At 31.4% G+C, this 17,257-nt stretch overlaps 1 protein-coding gene and 1 pseudogene across 7 annotated transcripts in view; both read right to left on the bottom strand.

Moving 5' to 3' along the window:
* Positions 1 to 17,257, bottom strand: part of PCDH11X (protocadherin 11 X-linked) — an 802,247-nt gene that overhangs the window by 324,450 nt on the left and 460,540 nt on the right. The gene's annotated exons all lie outside the window — the stretch shown is intronic.
* Positions 8,226 to 8,344, bottom strand: LOC118607931 (annotated as a pseudogene).

Genomic DNA, 17,257 nt, shown 5'->3' with positions numbered 1-17,257 from the left:
TCAGCTTGTTCAGGGCTCTCTGGGAGGTGTGCATGTTGAATGCACTCTTCCTGTGGTATGCAGTTCCCAGGAGCATGGATGGAGATTCACAAAATTCATGCTGGTACTTGAAAATAAATTAAATGGAAATCCGAATCATGGCATATCATAAGGCATTAAAATTTAAACATATTGAATTCTAAACTTATAGAGGCTTTCCTGGAAATAGTAATTTACTCTAGTCCCCAAACATTACACTTTTTGTTTTCCATAAACTGATAATCGGTCTCATGCCCTATTTGTATAATTAACATTTATTGAGTATCTCAGTGTTTTAGGTATTATAAAAAAATAATCCAGTGTTCTATGTTGATGTATTTAATAAGATTATGTGAAAAACAGTATTGGACATTTATGATTCATATTGTTTAAATAAAAATTACACAATTTGACTTGTTCGAAAAATTACTTAATGAATATTCAAATGTAAGGACCATAAGAAATTAGTTCTTTCTTTTCTTTAATGTGAAGGAAGTATGTAATGATGGAAAGAGCATAGCTTTTGCCCAGGTAATGTAAGTTTGTCTTCTTCATCAGCCACTGACTAACCATGTAACACTAGCCGAGTTATTCAATCTCTGTAAGGCTCTGTTTTTTCATCTGCAAAGAGAGCTAAAAGTACCTACCTTTAGGTGAAGTATTTTGTAATGTCCCTGTCACATAATAGGTACTCAATAAATGTTAGTCACTATCTTTCTTACAAACAAAACCAAAAACAAAAGGCCTACATTCTGTGGAATTACAAACCACAGAGGTACTGTCTTTGTCCCTCCTTCATTACTGTCATTGAATTGCCCTGGTGCCCCTAAGTGAAGACTAATGAAAAACAGCTGTCACTGGGAAAACATGGGCAATGATCAGTACACAACAACTCAGCCATTAATAAAGAAACCATCATGCACAGAACAGTAGCATGAAACAAATCAAACAATCATCATTAACAGATTTAGATATTTGACTAAATTAACTCCAAGTTACCAAAAGATACTAGGGAAAACCTCCATTCCTGAATGAGTTAGGCATTTCAGGCCTTAAATGTATCGTTTAATTTTTCTCATTCAAGGATACATATAATTAAAAAAGAACTTGTGCTAGTAGAAAAAATTTCTAAACTAAGAGAGCAAGTTCAAACAGTGGTAAATAATGTTTTCCAAAGTGCAAAAAAAAATCCACTTGAATGTAAAATTTAAAATGTTAAGATAATTTGTGGCTGGTAAAAAATTTATTCAAATTTCTAACTGAGGTTTTGGTAACTGCTTGCCTTTCCTACAAACAGAAACCTATTCAAGTCAGGCACCTATTTTTTGTTTCTTCAGAGGTCTTACCTAGTAACTTCCTTGAAAATAATACAATATATATGTCAGTGATGCTATTAATTTTAGTAGTAGATTAGTCAAAACATTTTTTCTCAGGGAACATAATCTCTACCTTTAACATGTAAGTTAATATAAAAATAGAATTCAATTTTGACAACTTTAATGTAAAGGAAACTTGCTTGGGAATAAAACTTTTATTAAATAGAAAACATCTATGTTAATAAAAATTTTCCATACTATATACAAACTCTTCTTCGAACTTATCTGACAGTGATATTAGATGTTTCTCCATTTTCTCATATTGGTCTGCAAGTTCTTCAAAGGATGGAACTACATGATGCTACACATTCAACTATATCATAAAAAGAAGGCAAGTTACTATGTTTTGTGGAGGGAAAAAAAGTAGAAAAATTACTTTGTCATATAACGGTTTCATAACCACTAGCGGAAAGAGTCAATATATAGACAGGTCTGACTCTTTTATCTTGAAAAACACCAAGGCACGCTTTTGCACTATAATAATGCTATATTTGGTTATGCAAAATCATTTAAAACAAACAATTTACTTGAAAATATTTAAATAATCTAATCTACTCAATGCAGATACTTAATTCTCAAAAGATGGCGTTTTGTTGCCCTACTTTCTCAATAACAGTAACTTTCTTTTCTATGCTAGAAAAACAACCAAAACTTTCATATTCTATGAAAAAAAATTGTTACTATCATCCTGCTGCTTCCTTATCTTATATTTCAGATATCTTATGCATATGCTATATACAAGGAGGAAAAAAGACTATCCTTAATTTCCATTGTAAAAAAATAGTAGTTAAAAGACTTGAATTTTCATATTAAAATTGTAAAACAATCTTAGGGACAAAAGTATGTCATAGGCACTATAACTACTTCCTTTCTGAGGTACATAAAGCAAACACTAGCAGTGATGGGAAATAAGTCCTGTGAGCTACTGTGAAAAAAAAAATGACTTCATGGCTTTTCTAGAGAATTTACTTTCAATTGCTAAATGTGGTGACTATTTTAACTGAATAATGTCAATATTTGAGAACTAGGACTTTAGTTTATTTTCTTTCCTCTCCTATTTTAAGAACTATAGATTTAAACAATTTCCTCTGCTGATGCTATATCAAGTAACATTACAAAATAATCAGAAAAAAAACAAGAAGAAATAAATGCAAATATTAGCCACTATTTAGAACATTAACAATTAGCTGAGTTAGAAAATCTTTTTGAAGGTTGACTCTAACATGAAATGGAGTCAAAGTGAAAGGCAAAACTAACTTAAAAGCAGAAAAGATCCTACTATAATTGAATGTTTACTATGCATCCTGTAATTTCATGCATTATTTTATTTATTTTCAAAAACATTGGAAGATCGATATCATCCTCATTTTACATTCTTATTTTTCTTAAATGTTTCACATATCAAAGTTTATTTTTCACCTATTTTTTTATCTAATAGAAGTTAGGTAAACTGGAAGTCTGGTTAAGATAAAGTCACTATAGATGATATCATTTGGATTATTCAAAAAATTCAGAGCTTGGCTCATTTCCATTGATCTTAAATTATTTTTATTCATCAAACTGCTCAGATTATTTTACTTGGAGTTTCAGGTGATTCAAGACTTAACAGCTAAAATCTATAATATGCTGTATTTTACAAAACAAACAAACAAAAAACTAAATGCTAATCATTTTTCAAAAATCTGTAGTCATGTTTCATCACAAGGAAATTCATATATTCTGAAGATTATCTTTCTCCTCAGTAGTTTTTCTTTTCACTCATATAAGAAAGTGAATAGATAGAATAAAAGAAAAAAAATATTACAATTTAGAAAAAAAATGAGGTCAACACACACAAAAAATCCAAGTAGTGATATATGTTTCAGAAGGAAAAGGAGATTTTAGAATGATGTTTATGAAATTGAAAGTTTATATTTCCAAACTTAATTACACATAGTTTTCTAGTCCAATTTCTTTATTGCTATGTATTTCAACCTGAACAGAAGAGCAAAACATGAGAGAATAGTGAAAATGGTCAAGAAAGGTATGCAGAGTCAGATCATAAGGGGAAGTTGAATCTCGTAGTTTATAAGAAGCAAAAGCCACACAGCACCGTTGTGACCGGCTGGAAAAAAAAAAAACATAGCATGGAATCCATATAAGAAAATAGGAATAATGGCTAGAAGCTGGAGTATCTGGAGATGGAACCAAATGTTTCTGTTTCTTAACATTTTGTTTTTAATAATACAATTTTAAAAAATGTTAACCTTCATGATTGAGTAACAGATATTTGGAAAGCAATAAAAAGAAAATCTAGGTCAGTATTAAATAAAAAATTGCTGCTGTATGTGTAGCTACATTTTGTGTCAACTGTCACTAGCTTGGGGAAATTTCCCTGCCAGTGAAGTGTGCACTGTTAACGAGTGCTTTCTTTGTTTTCTTAGTGGAGAGAAAGTCCCATTCTATTTAAGATATATGGTAGGAGCTATAGATTTGCATTTTGTTTTGTTTTGTTTTGAATTTGTTTTTTTTTTACTGTGGTAAAATATACACAACAAAATTTATCATTCTAACAATTTTAATTGTACAATACAGTGGAATTAAATACATTTACATTGTTGTGCAACTGTCACCACTATCCATATCCAGAACATTTTCATCTACTTAAACAAAAATCCTGCACCAATTAAACATTAATTCCTTATTCCTCTTTTCCCCCAACTCCCATCAACCACAATTCTCCTTTCTATGTCTATGATTTTAACTACTCTAAGTAACTCATACAAGTGGAGTCATGCAATTTGTTCTTTCGTGACTAGCTTAGTTTGCTTATCACAACGTCTGTGAAGTTCATCCCTGTTGTATCATGTCTCAGAATGTCCTTCCATTTTAAGGATGAATAAAATTGCATTGTACATGTATTCCACATTTTTCCCAGTTCGATTTCTTCCACCTTTTGGCTACTGTAAAAATACTGCTATGACTGTGGATGTACAAATATCTGTTCTAGTATTTGCTTTAAATTATTTTGAATATATACCCAGAAGTTGAATTGCCAAATCATATTGCAATTCTGTTTTTAATTTATTGAGCAACCAGCATGCTTTTTGCCACAGTGTAGCAGAATTTTACATTCTCACCAGCAATGAACAAGGGTTTCAATTGTTCCCTATCCTCACTGACACTTTTTTGTTTGTTTGTTTGTTTGTTTGTTTGTTTTTCACAACAGCAATCCCAATGGATAAGAAGTAGTATCTCATTATGGTTTTGATTTACGTTTCTCTAAGAGTAATGTTGAGCATGTTTTCATGTACTTAGTGATCATTTCTATATCATCCTTGGAGAAATGCCCATTTGAGACTTCTGCTTATTTTTTAATCAGGTTGTTTAGGGTAATTTGTTGTTGTTGAGTTGTAGTTCTTTATGTATTCTAAACATTAACCCCTTATCAGATATGTGTTGGTAATGTATGTTGATGCAAAAAAGTTTTACATTTTAATGTAGTCCAATTTATTCTGTTTTTGTTATTCTTTTATTGTGCTTTTGGTGTCATATTTAAGAAACCATTGCCAAATTGAAAGTCATGAAGAATTTCCTCTACGCTTTCTTCTAAGAGTTAAATGCATTATTTCTTATGTTTAATTCTTTAATTCATTTTGAGTCAATTTTGTGTATGGCGTAAGATGAAAAATGAAGTTCATTCTTTTGCATGTGGATATCTATTTTTCCCAACATGATTGTTTAAGACTGTCAAGTCCTCCATTGAATGGTCTTGGCATCCCTGTCAAAAGTAATTTGACCATATATATGAGGGCTTGTTACTGGACTCTATTCCAGTCCACTATCTTATATGTCAATATCAACAATAAACTGTTTTGATTACTGTAGCTTTTGAAATCGGAAAGTGTGAGCCCTCTAATTATGTTCTTTTTTTTCAAGATTGTTTTATCTATTTGAGACCCTTCAAAACTCCATGTGAATTTTAGGATGGATTTCTCTATTTATGCCAAAAAATGTTGAGATTTTAATAGAGATTGCATTAAATTTGTACATCATTTTACATAGTATTGATATTTTCACAATATTAAATCTCTCAATCCATGAACATAGGATGCCTTTTTGTTTATGTATGTCTTTAATTTCTTTTGGCTGTATTTTGTAGTTTTCAGTCTATAAGTCTTTCACCTCCTTGGTTAAGTTTATTCCTAAGTATTTTGTTCTTTTGATTTTGTAAAAGAAATTATTTTCTTAAATTGTAAATAAAATTATTTTCTTAATTTTCTTTTCAGATTGTTCATTGTAGGTATATAGAAACTGGTTTTTGCATATTGATATTGTATCTTGCAAATTTGCTGAATTTGTTTATAATTTCTAACACTTTTTTAAATGAAAACCTTAGAGTTCCGTACATATAAAATCATGTCATCTGAGAATAGAGATAATTTTATTCCCTTTCCAATTTGGATGCTTTTTTTTTCCTTTTCCTTGCTTAATTGCTCTGGCTAGCATATTTAGTACTTGGTTGAACTGAAGTGGCAAAAGCAGGCATCCTTTGTCTTATTCTTGATCTTAGAGAAGTTTATAGACTTTCACCACAGTGTATGGTGTATGATTTTAGCTATTAGTCTTTCATATACAGTCTTTATTATGTTGAGATACTTTTTTTTTATCTCAAGTTTGTTGATTGTTTTTTATCATGCAAGGATGTTGAATTTTTTCATGTTTTTCTACATCAGTTGAGATGATGATGTACTATTTCCCCCTTTCTTAATGTGGTGTATAATGTTGATTGATTTTTGTATGTTGAACCATTCTAGCATTCCAGGAATAAATCTCACTTTGTCATGTTGTATAATTCTTTCACTATGCTGCTGAAGTTGTTTGTTAGTATTTGTTGAGAATTTTTCATTAATATTCATCAAGAATTCCGGTCTGTAGTTTTCTTTGCTGGTTGTGTCTTTGTCTTGCTTTGATATCTGAGTAATGCTTTCCTCCTAGAATGAGTTGGAAAGTGTTCCATTCTTTTTTCTTTTTTCTTGGAAAAAATTAAGAAGGATTGAATTAATTTTTTAAACTTTTGGTAAGTTATCAGTGAAGGATTCTTGTCCTGGGCTTTTCTTTGTAAGGACGTTTTTCGTTTGCTTGTTTGTTTTTCTTTATTTTTCTTTTATTATTTTTTTAAAATTTTTAATTAAGTTTATTGAGGTAACATTGGTTAATACAGTTATATAATTTTAAGGTGTACATTATCATTTGACATCTGTGTATTCTATTGTGTGTCTACCACCCAAAATACAGGTTCCTTCAGCTACAATATATTTGATCCCTTTTACCCACTTCACCCTCCCCCTAAACTTTATATTTGTCCCCCTTTACCCAGTCTACCTCCCCCCTTCTCCCCCACCCTACTAGTAACCACTAGTCTATAATCCTCTGGTAACAACTAGCTTATAGTCCATGTCCCTGAGTCTCTGTTTATTTCTCCTGTTCCTTTCTTGCTTTTAGGTTTATACACCACACATAAGTGATATCATGTGATTTCCAACTTTTTCAGTCTGGCTTATTTTGCTTAGCATGATTACCTCAAGGTTCATCCATGTTGTCACAAATGGCAGTATTTCATCTTTTCTTAAGACTGAGTAATATTCCATTCTATATATGTACCACAGCTTCTTTATCCAATCATCTATCGTAGGACACTTCAGTTGCTTCCATGTCCTGGCCAGTGTGAATAATGCTGCTATGAACATTACTGTGCAAATATCTTTTTGGATATGAGTTTTCAAGTCTTTAGGGTAAATACCCAGTAGAGGGATTGCTAGATCATATGGTAGATGAAGTCTTAGTTTTTTGAGGAACCTCCACACTGTTTTCCATAGTGGCTGTACCAATTTGCAGTCCCACCAGCAGTGTATGAGGGTTCCTTTTTCTCCACTTCCTCACCAACATTTTTTATTACTTGTCCTGTTGATTATAGCTATTCCAACAGGTGTGAATTGGTAGCTCATTGTGATTTTGATTTGCATTTCCCTAATAGGTAGCAATGTTGAGCATCTTTTCATTTATCGTTGGCCATTTGTATGTCCTCTAGGGAGATGTATTTGTTCAGGTTCTCTGCCAATTTTTTGATTGGATTATTTGTTTTGCTGTTGTTGTTGTTGTTGTTGTTGTTGTTGTTATTGAGTTGTATGGGTTCTTTGTATATTTTGGATATTAGGCCCTTATTGGAAGTGTTGCTTGCAAATATATTTTCTCATTCAAATGGTTCTCTCTTTACCTTGTTGATGATTTCTTTGGCTGAGCAGAAGCTTTTTAGTTTGATGTAGTCCCATTCATTTATTTTAGCTTTTACAATCCTTGCTTTTGAGGTCAAATTCATAAAATCCTCTTTAAGTCCAAGGTTGTTTGTTTGTTTTTCAATTGTGACATAGCTCTTTATTCCAGCAAAGGAACAGCTCCTCCTCACAGAGCAGCAGTTATTCATCAAGGGCACAGTCCACCTCACAAATGACAGTGTTATCTAGCAAGTGCATGGCACCCCCACCCCCACCCTTACCACCACCATGAGGATGTTTTGATTACTCATTTAATTTCTGGAGTCTATTAAGATTTTCTGTTTCCTCATGATTAAGTTTGAGAAGCTATGTGTTTCTAGAAATTTGTTCATTTTTTCTAGGTTATCCAATATGTTGGTATATAATTATTCATGATATTCTTTTTGTTTCTTTAAAATCAATAGTAATGTTTCTTCTTTCATTTCTGATTTTAGTTATTAAAGTTTTTCTTTTTCTCTTTGTTAATTTTGCCAAAGGCTTATCGATTTCGTTGAAGTTTTTTCTGTGTTTTTTTTAATGCCTACAGCACCTGGTATTCCTAGGTAGTCTCTCATCCAAGTACTAACCAGGCCCAGCCTTGCTTAGCTTTCAAAATCAGACAAGATAGGGCTTGTTCAGGGTGGCATGGCCGTAGACTGTTGAAGCCTTTGAAGAACCAATTCTTGGTATCACAGACATTCTCTATTGTTTTTCTATTCTCTAATTTATTTATCTCTGTTGTAATATTATTATTACTTTCCTGCGTGTTTAATTATTATTCTTTTTCCACTTCCTGAATGTGTAAAGATAGGTTATCAAATTGAGATTCTTTTATTTTTTTAATGTAAGCATTTACAGGTATAAATATAACTTTTAGACTGCTTTACTATATCCCATAAATTTTAGTACATTGTGTTTTAATTTTCACTTATTTCCTCCCTGTGACCCAATAGTTATTTTTTTAAAAGTGTCTATATATTGTGGAATTTCCTTTTGCTGTTGATTCTAGTTTTATTCCATTGTGATTAGAAAAGATACTTTGTAAAATTTCAATCTTTTAAAATTTATTAGTATTTGTTTTGTGGCCTAACATTTCACTTTATCTGGAGAGTATTCCATGTGTTCTTGAGAAAAACATATTTTGCCATTGTTGAGCGAAGTGTTCTAAACAGGTCTGTTGGGTCTAATTTTTTTATACTGTTGTTCAAATTCTCTACTTCCCTATTGATCTTCTGGTCATACTGGGTTTGAGTTTTTAAATCTTTTGGTCTTACTGGCTATTTAGGCAAGGTCTATTGTGTATATCTTAACTCAGGAATACAAAGTTTTACTAACAAGTGCATTCACATATTAAAAATAATTAATTTCTCATTCTTACTTATGCATATTTGAATTATCAACTGTTTGCTTGCTACATTTATTTATACAGAGTTTTCTCTTTATTAACACTGAAATGCCTAACCAGTACTACTATACGCTAAAATAATGCCACTCTTGGTTTTTATATTTTTATATTCTCTTCTCTCTCTCTCTCTCTCTCTCTCTGTCACTCCCCCTTCCAAAAACGTTTCCTTCCAAATGGCCTTAAAAGTCAGATTAGCAATATCATTTTATTGCATTTTGATCAATGATTATTATTTTTTTTAACATAAGTAGTAGTCTGGTAAGGTAGAAGAAGATAAAGCAGAAAGAGGTCACGACATAAGTATAGTCGTCTTGTTCTTGACATTAGGACCTTTGATGAACCAGGGAATATCATGTAATGTTCCTGAACCTTATTTTCATCATCTGAAAAATGGAGTTTGGTGAGAAACTAGATAACTTCTAAGAATTTCCCTAGCTTGGATAATATATTATCCTAAGATTAACATTCTTCTTATATAATGTATTCTCTTTATTTTGCTTGAAATGAATTATACCTGTCACATATTTAACATGTGTATTTGGACATCAAAAGTAACATATTTCTACCATTAGCTGTTTTTTTCAATATCATAAATACATATTAACTAAAAATAAAACTAATATCTATTCAGCATTTTGTCAACTTAATTCTGGTGCATTTGAGCCAGTGTCTGTTTCTGCTTAATATCAAGATTTAAAGACATTCTATGATAGAGGAGAGATCACCACATTTATATGTCATTTTAAAGGTATATATTCGTATTCTCTAAATAAATACAGTAAAAGCCTTCAGTAAAAACAAATTTTACTCAATTATTTTAGTCAACATTAAGTGTAAAGCTAAATCATGAAATATAGGAAAAATTTTGCAGGTATCCAATTAATATCAATTTAATTAATCAAACAGGATGACCCTGGGTAGATAGATATAACCTAAGTATAACTCAGGAATAAAACAGTGCTTTTTATGATATACCTTATATACTCTACCTGTTTTTTCCCCTCTAAACATCATTGTTGACAGAATTTTTCATTCTACACAAAATATCTCATTCATTACATAAAATATCTCATTTTCATCATTTAAAACTCATGCTATATTGTAATAAATATCTGGACTCATTTAAGCACTGTTTACCTTGTAAAGCATGATTCTAAAATACTAATATAAATGGCATGATTCTAAAATACTAATATCAATGGCATTCTCAGTATGGAAATTATCATATAAAACTTATCTTTAAAAATGAGAATGGAATTGTACTCTTTCAAAGATTTGACAGATAATACTTTTTAAAAATCTAGGAGCCTGAGAAACGTTTAAACACATGTTTACAGGTGCTAAATAAATGCAAGTATATTTGTTGTTTGAGACATAAAGTGGTGGACTTATACACAAGACATACAATCGCTAACCACAGCCTTTATAAGGTAGTGTTTCTTTAAATGAAATAAACATAAATACTATAAAAATTGTTCCTTCTGTTTTGATTTACCTCACTTGGGGGTCCTAGAGAACGCTACATAAATGATCATTTTAGAAGAGGAAATATAAAAATCCAATGAATTTTAGAAGTCTATATAGATATGCTGACCACATTTCCCTTCATGAAACTCTTAATCATTTGCTTTGCAACACTATTATCTTTCTCTGTTCTATCATATTACCTTCCTCTCTAAGAGGGGAATTTTTTGGTTCCTCTTTTTCCAAACATGTCATTAAAAGTGTACTGTGCTAGAGTTTCACCTTCATAACTGTTATCTTCTTCTTCTTCTATATGTTCTTCTTGGGCAATGCCATCTGTTCTAATAAATTCAAATACTGTATATCCTGTCAGGACTCCCACATTTCTATCTCCAAGTTAAAATTCTTTCAGAACTCAAGACTAATATTTCTAGCTGCATCCTGAACATCTTCATCACGATGTCCCACAGTTATATTGAAACAATGTCTCCAAAACCATACCCAATATCTTCCACTTCAAGCTTGTTATTCTATCTTACTTGTGTTGAAATCAGAATTTAGCTAGAAATTATTGTTCCATTATCAACATTTTACTTGTCTCATATTCAATCTCCATATTCAATCAATAATTTCCTCAACTTTCTGTATCATATTTTTCTTGAATATATTATCTATCTGTTACTCTTGGAGTCATGGTCTAGGCTCTTAAACATGTTAATATATAAATCTGTTCTTAGCGTGTTCCAAAACTTGTTCCTTACAACTGCTAGAATTATTTTTAAACTCAAATCTGGTCACATCACTTAGGATCTTAGAAGGCACAGGGTCCAACCTTGACTGAAGAATAATTTTTAGTTTTCTTAGTATGACAACTAAGCCCTTCAGAATTTATAGTAACCTCATGCTTTAAGCTCTAACCTATTTAAAACAAACAAACAAAAACTGCTCTATCTAATAAACTCTAGTTTTATATTTCTTTATCTGAGAGTCATGGGGTAAAAATTGACTTCCAACATGACACTGAAGGAGCATAATACCACAGATTCACTCCCAAGCAAAACTGATAAAAATGATAAAGAACAGCATTTAAAGTCTCTGGAAAAGGTTTTAGGGCATCCAACAGATGGAGAAATATGTATTCAAGAAAATCTAAAATTCAATACAAATAACAAGAGTCTGCCGTATTTGAATAAAGATGCTTGTCTTTCTTTCCCTTCCCATATCAGCAAAACTACAATTTCATTGCATACTGGAGCAGCCAAGATCGCAGGGCTCCCTTTTTCCCAGCTTCCAATTGTAGCACTCCTTCTATGAGAGTTAAAAGGTCAGCATTTCAATCCAGCCCTTAGGTACCTGCCTGTTGCTGAGGCTAAGCTCCAGATGAATGCAGCTGAGAGGCAGGGCCTTCCTTCTTCCACCCAGCACTCATTCATGTGATGGAGGTTCTATGTGGGATTGGACACCTCCTAGAGTATTAGGGCACCAAATGACTCTGCCCTAGTTTATAAAACAGTGGTTCCATGTCCAGAAAGGAAGGCTGAGATTTGAAGCTACTGTGACTGCCTACCTTCTTCTTTACCAAGACTTCAGCTCCTAAGCAAGAGTATCACTCAGAGAGGACTGCACCAATCCAGGGCCAGATGGCTTCACTGTTGAATTCTACCAAACATTTAAAGGAGAATTAACACTAATTCTTCATAAACACTTCCAAAAAAGTAGAAGAGCCAGAAAATACTTCCTAACTCATTGTATAAGGACATCATTAACCTGATACCAAAACAAGACAAAAAATATCTCACACACACACACACACACACACACACACACACACACACACACAAACTACACAGCCAATATCTCTTATATTATGGGCACAAAAATTCTGGAAAAAAATTAGCAGACCAATACAGCAACATATCAAAATAATTATAGACCATGACCAAGTGGTATTCATCCCAGAAATGCAAGAGTAGTCTAACATGTAAAAATCAATCATGCAACACATCAAAAAAAGATAAAAATTCACATTATCATTAATAGATGTAGAAAAGTTTTCTTAACAAAATCTAGCACCCTTTCATGGCAAAAATACTCAACAACCTAATAAAGGGCATCTATGAAAAACTCACAGCTAACTTCGTAATTGATGGTGAAAGATTGGATGCATTATCACTAAAGCCAGGAACATTACAATGATGCCCATTCTTGCCATTTCTAGTCAACATTTTATTAGAAATTCTTGCTAGGACAATTATGCAAAAAAGAAAAAAACTAAATTAAATTAAATTAATAAAATACATCCCAATTGGAAAGAAAGAAGTAAAACCGTCTCTATTTGCAGATGACATGATCTTGTATACAGAAACTCTAAGTAATGCACTAAAAATAATTAGAACTGATAAAAAAGCTTAGCAAGGCTGCAGAATACAAGATCAATAAATAAAAATCAGTTGTATTGATCAATTTATTTATTTTGTTTGCTTTAGATATAACACATATAAATAACATCACATTTAACATTTGGACTGATTATAATTTGTTAATGCTCTCCAAAGTCTATGAATGCTTGCAGTTCAGTGTTTAATTTACCATTTTATTCACGAATTATTTATTTTGGCATTTATCCTTTGCAAAATTTAAGTTACTATTCATGTTTATTTTCTTTATATTCTTGGTTTAAGTAAAATTTTTTCTAAATCATCCATGAAACTGCATTCATCTACTTATTCCAATTAATTAACAAACACAATAGCTGACTTCCTTCCAGGTAGTTACCATTTTGACTTCCAAAGAATAGTTTAAAATAGCTGAATGAGAAATAGAAACTTCAAAATTTCTGTGGTTCTTTTGGCTTTTACAATATGATATGTTTCATTGTGCAAAACTCAAGATAATAATAGCATCGTGCTCGCTGAAGATGGCAGACATATGTTTCTCTAGGGCCTTGAATCTAATAATTACTGTCTATTTTTATGTATCTCCAAACAGTAGTTTTCTGAGAGGATGCCCTTGTTTTACAAAAGAAAAAACTAAGGCATTCTTGATAAGAACTAGCATATAGTAATTGCAAAATAAAAATTTCTCTTTGCAGTCACTGTAGGTCCACTTGTTTTTGCCCAAGATCATAGCTCTTAGAATGTGTGAAAATTGGAACATCTAGTACTGTAGAATGTTAGAATGTATGGGGTAGCCGCGTCCTTAAGTAACGGGCATATTCCCTAAAAAGGGTAGGGGTTGTTAAGGCAGACTAGAGTAAAAGCTAGCCATACTTATATAATTACTACCAGGTCAAAACTCTAATATTTTTTAAATAAACTTTTACTTTAGAATTGTTTTAGGTTTCCAGAGAAGTTGCAAAGCTAGTACAGATAGGTCCCCTATACTCCAGTCACATTTTTCCTCTTACATGAGTATGATACAATTTGCCACAACTAATAAACCAATATATTTTACACTATTATAAACTAACTTATGCTTTATTGGAATTTTCCTAGTTTTTACCTAATAATGCCTTTTTCTGTCCCAGGATCTTACCTCGGGTTCTACGTTACAGTTAGTAATTGTATAGCATTTAGGCTCTTCTTGGCTGTAACAATTTGTCAGACTTTCCTTGTTTGTGATAATTTTGAGAATTACTGGTCAAGCAGGTAGAATGTCCTTCTACTTGGGGAAAGCATAACATTTTTTAATTCAGATTTTATAGCGGAAGACACAAAGATGTGTTTCTACGTGCCAACATAGCCTTTGAAAATGTATTTACTACTTTAGTTCTAAGCTCAAAAGAGACCAAATAATGACATAAATTTTGAACTTTCAATTCTAGGCCTAGATATGTCAACATTAACTGATAAGACATTTCTAATCAGTTACATTTCTAAAGCAGATAAAAACCTGGGCCTTTTTATGCTTTGTGTTTGATTTTTTATTAGACTACCATACTAAGTGTTTTTTTTTTCATTAGAAGGTTGCATTTGTTTTCTCTTTATCTGCTTTTCATTTGTCCTTTTTACAACATGATTGAAAATTTGTTATCTTGGCACAACAATATTTTATGGCTAGAAATATAATCAGAACTATATAAGAAAATGCAAAATGCTGACCAAAACTCCCAACTTCTCAGAATTTGTTTTTATATATTTTAAGAGAAATACATAAATCACAATAAAAATAAACTTAAAGCAGAAATTTATTCCTCAAATAACTTTCAAGTTATGTTTTTAATCATAGGGGATTCATTTCATTATCCTATACTTTGTACACCTAATTTACCACAATGTACCCTGTTTGGTTTGGCCATATTAAATCTGATATTAATACCGTTTTAATATATTTATAGTTAAAATGATATTTTTGTTAATGTGTAAATGACTATCCTAATGCAACAAATGTAGTATGTGGTTCATATTTATTTTATGCAAAATTTTTGTCACTAAATTTAATGCTTTCAGTGTTACAAAGTGTTATCTTCAATAAAGTGTGGTAGCAATGATATCAGGGTAAAAAAAAATATATTAAAGGTTCAAAGGTACCTGCCTGACTGACTACCTTTCACTCAATAATTAATTTACAAGATACATATTTTAGGGCAAGTGTAACCAGGTAATTTATCAACTAATTGATGAGATGGAATTAGAAAGATCAAGGAAAATGAGTTAACCACTGTATCTCGATTTCCTTATTTTCAAAACAAGACTCAAGTTTTTGCTTGTACATCTAGTGAGGAGAGCAGGGACAGGCCAATTAGAGGGCTTTGAACTCATTAGAACAAAATACATATATAAACACATAAAATAAAACAAAATATTTAAGTTTTTATTACCACTAGACTTGGAATGGAATCTCAAGTTTAGAAAGGTGATTGTATTAATTCTAATTTCAACATGACTCATTAAATTTTATTCAAGGTTGCATTCAGTTTTATTTTTAGTCACTTTGGAATATTTTACTTAAATGAAAAACTGTTGCATGCCATTCACCACACACATTTTTTTTTAAACTTGGCATCAAAAATGACATTTTGGTGTCACTGAGAGTTGCCTGGCACTTCACTTTTCTCTGCACTTTATTTTCTAAAGAATCTTTCATGCAATGAAATATGAGCTGATGCAAGCTCATAGTAAATTCAGCTTTGGTTATTGTTAGCCCACTTAAGAACATTGAGAAATCTAATAGTAAATGTTTTCAGAAATTCATAGAATGTAACATATTTTATATATATATATATATATATATATATAATTTTTTTTCACTGTCAGCTGAACCTCTCCTGGGCAAGTGGATATATAATGTTTTTCCTTCTTGAGAATATTTAGCCATGAAATATGATAACCATGACATAAGTAAACATACAGTTCACAAATCCTTAAAGAAAAAGAACATTTGAATTTGATTAGCTCTCTAAAATTGTTTGGTAGTGACTATTGAGGATACAGCAGAGAAATGCACTGGCTGTAATCAGTATTGGACAGTTTAACAAATAATGTATTACATTCCTCAACATTTACCAAGCTTTTTCTGTTTCCTTTCTTTCAAAGGACAAATTTAAAAATCTCCGCACAGCTGTGTACATGTACAGCATAACAACTGCCATAGCAAAGGCTTTCTGTTTTCCTGAATGGTTCCATTATGATCTTCAGTCACTAGCTGTTATTGATTCCTGAAACAAATATGATTCTTGGTTTTATTAGTCAGGCTCTCTTTTGTTAATTACTCTTAGTTCAAATCACTTTGTATCTCATGAAGTTCAACAAATTGAAGGAATTAAATAATTCATGTTGTACTCTCCCTGCAGTTATCTTTCCTCTGCTTTTTAGTTCTTTGAATACTAATAAATAATAAAGTGATTGTTTTCTTTGCATATTGTTCTCAATAATGACTGTATATGTTTACTTGTGTGTTAAGGGAGGTGGGTCAGTGGTGCAGTGCACCAACAGCAAAGATTTCATTGCAAAAGGTAGAAAGACACTTTCTTCCTTGAACATTTTCTTTTTGACTTTTCTGGTTTTCCTTTTCAGGAAGTTGTTGTTCTAGTAAATTACAGTTTCTTTTGATTATCTAGAGATGTATATATTTTTTATCAACCTCTATCTGCCAAACTCTAAGAGGTCTCCTAGAGAACAAGAGGTAATCTGACCTAGCAGGTAGTACTAGAAATGACTTTCAAAAAAAGATTGCAAAAGTAGAAATAAAAGGAGAATGAGAGCATTTAAAGGACAGTGAGCAGGTAAAATGCTCTAGCAACATGCAAATCTATTGAGGATATTTTCAATTTGTAAATTTTCCATCATTCCTGTTTGCTATTATAGAACTTAAAATAATGTTTCTAAAGTGAAAGGTTTTTTTTTTCCTACAGCAGAGTCCAAATCTTCATGCATTGATCAAGCAAAATCAGCCAGTTTACTGGTTCTAAAATGCAAATGACTTTTTACATCTGTAATCCATATAGATTAATATATTTTATATATCTAATATATATATATCATATATATTATAATCTATATTTTTTATATCTAATATAACTATTATATGTAAAACACGACATTATATGTAATAGCTCATCTTTTCTTGGACTGCATATGGTCATCTACTAATACTTAACCAAAAAAAATATACTTGACTCTACATTCTTTCTATTCAGAGCTGATTTTCCAAATAGTCTCCAGGGTTGAGAGTTTAAAAAACATATTCTTGCTTCTATTGGT

Source organism: Rousettus aegyptiacus, unplaced genomic scaffold, assembly GCF_014176215.1.
Source record: "Rousettus aegyptiacus isolate mRouAeg1 unplaced genomic scaffold, mRouAeg1.p scaffold_m13_p_9, whole genome shotgun sequence".
NCBI classification, from domain to species: Eukaryota; Metazoa; Chordata; class Mammalia; order Chiroptera; family Pteropodidae; genus Rousettus; species Rousettus aegyptiacus.
Note: the sequence above shows the minus strand (reverse complement) of the source record. Positions and strands in the feature narration are given on the sequence as shown.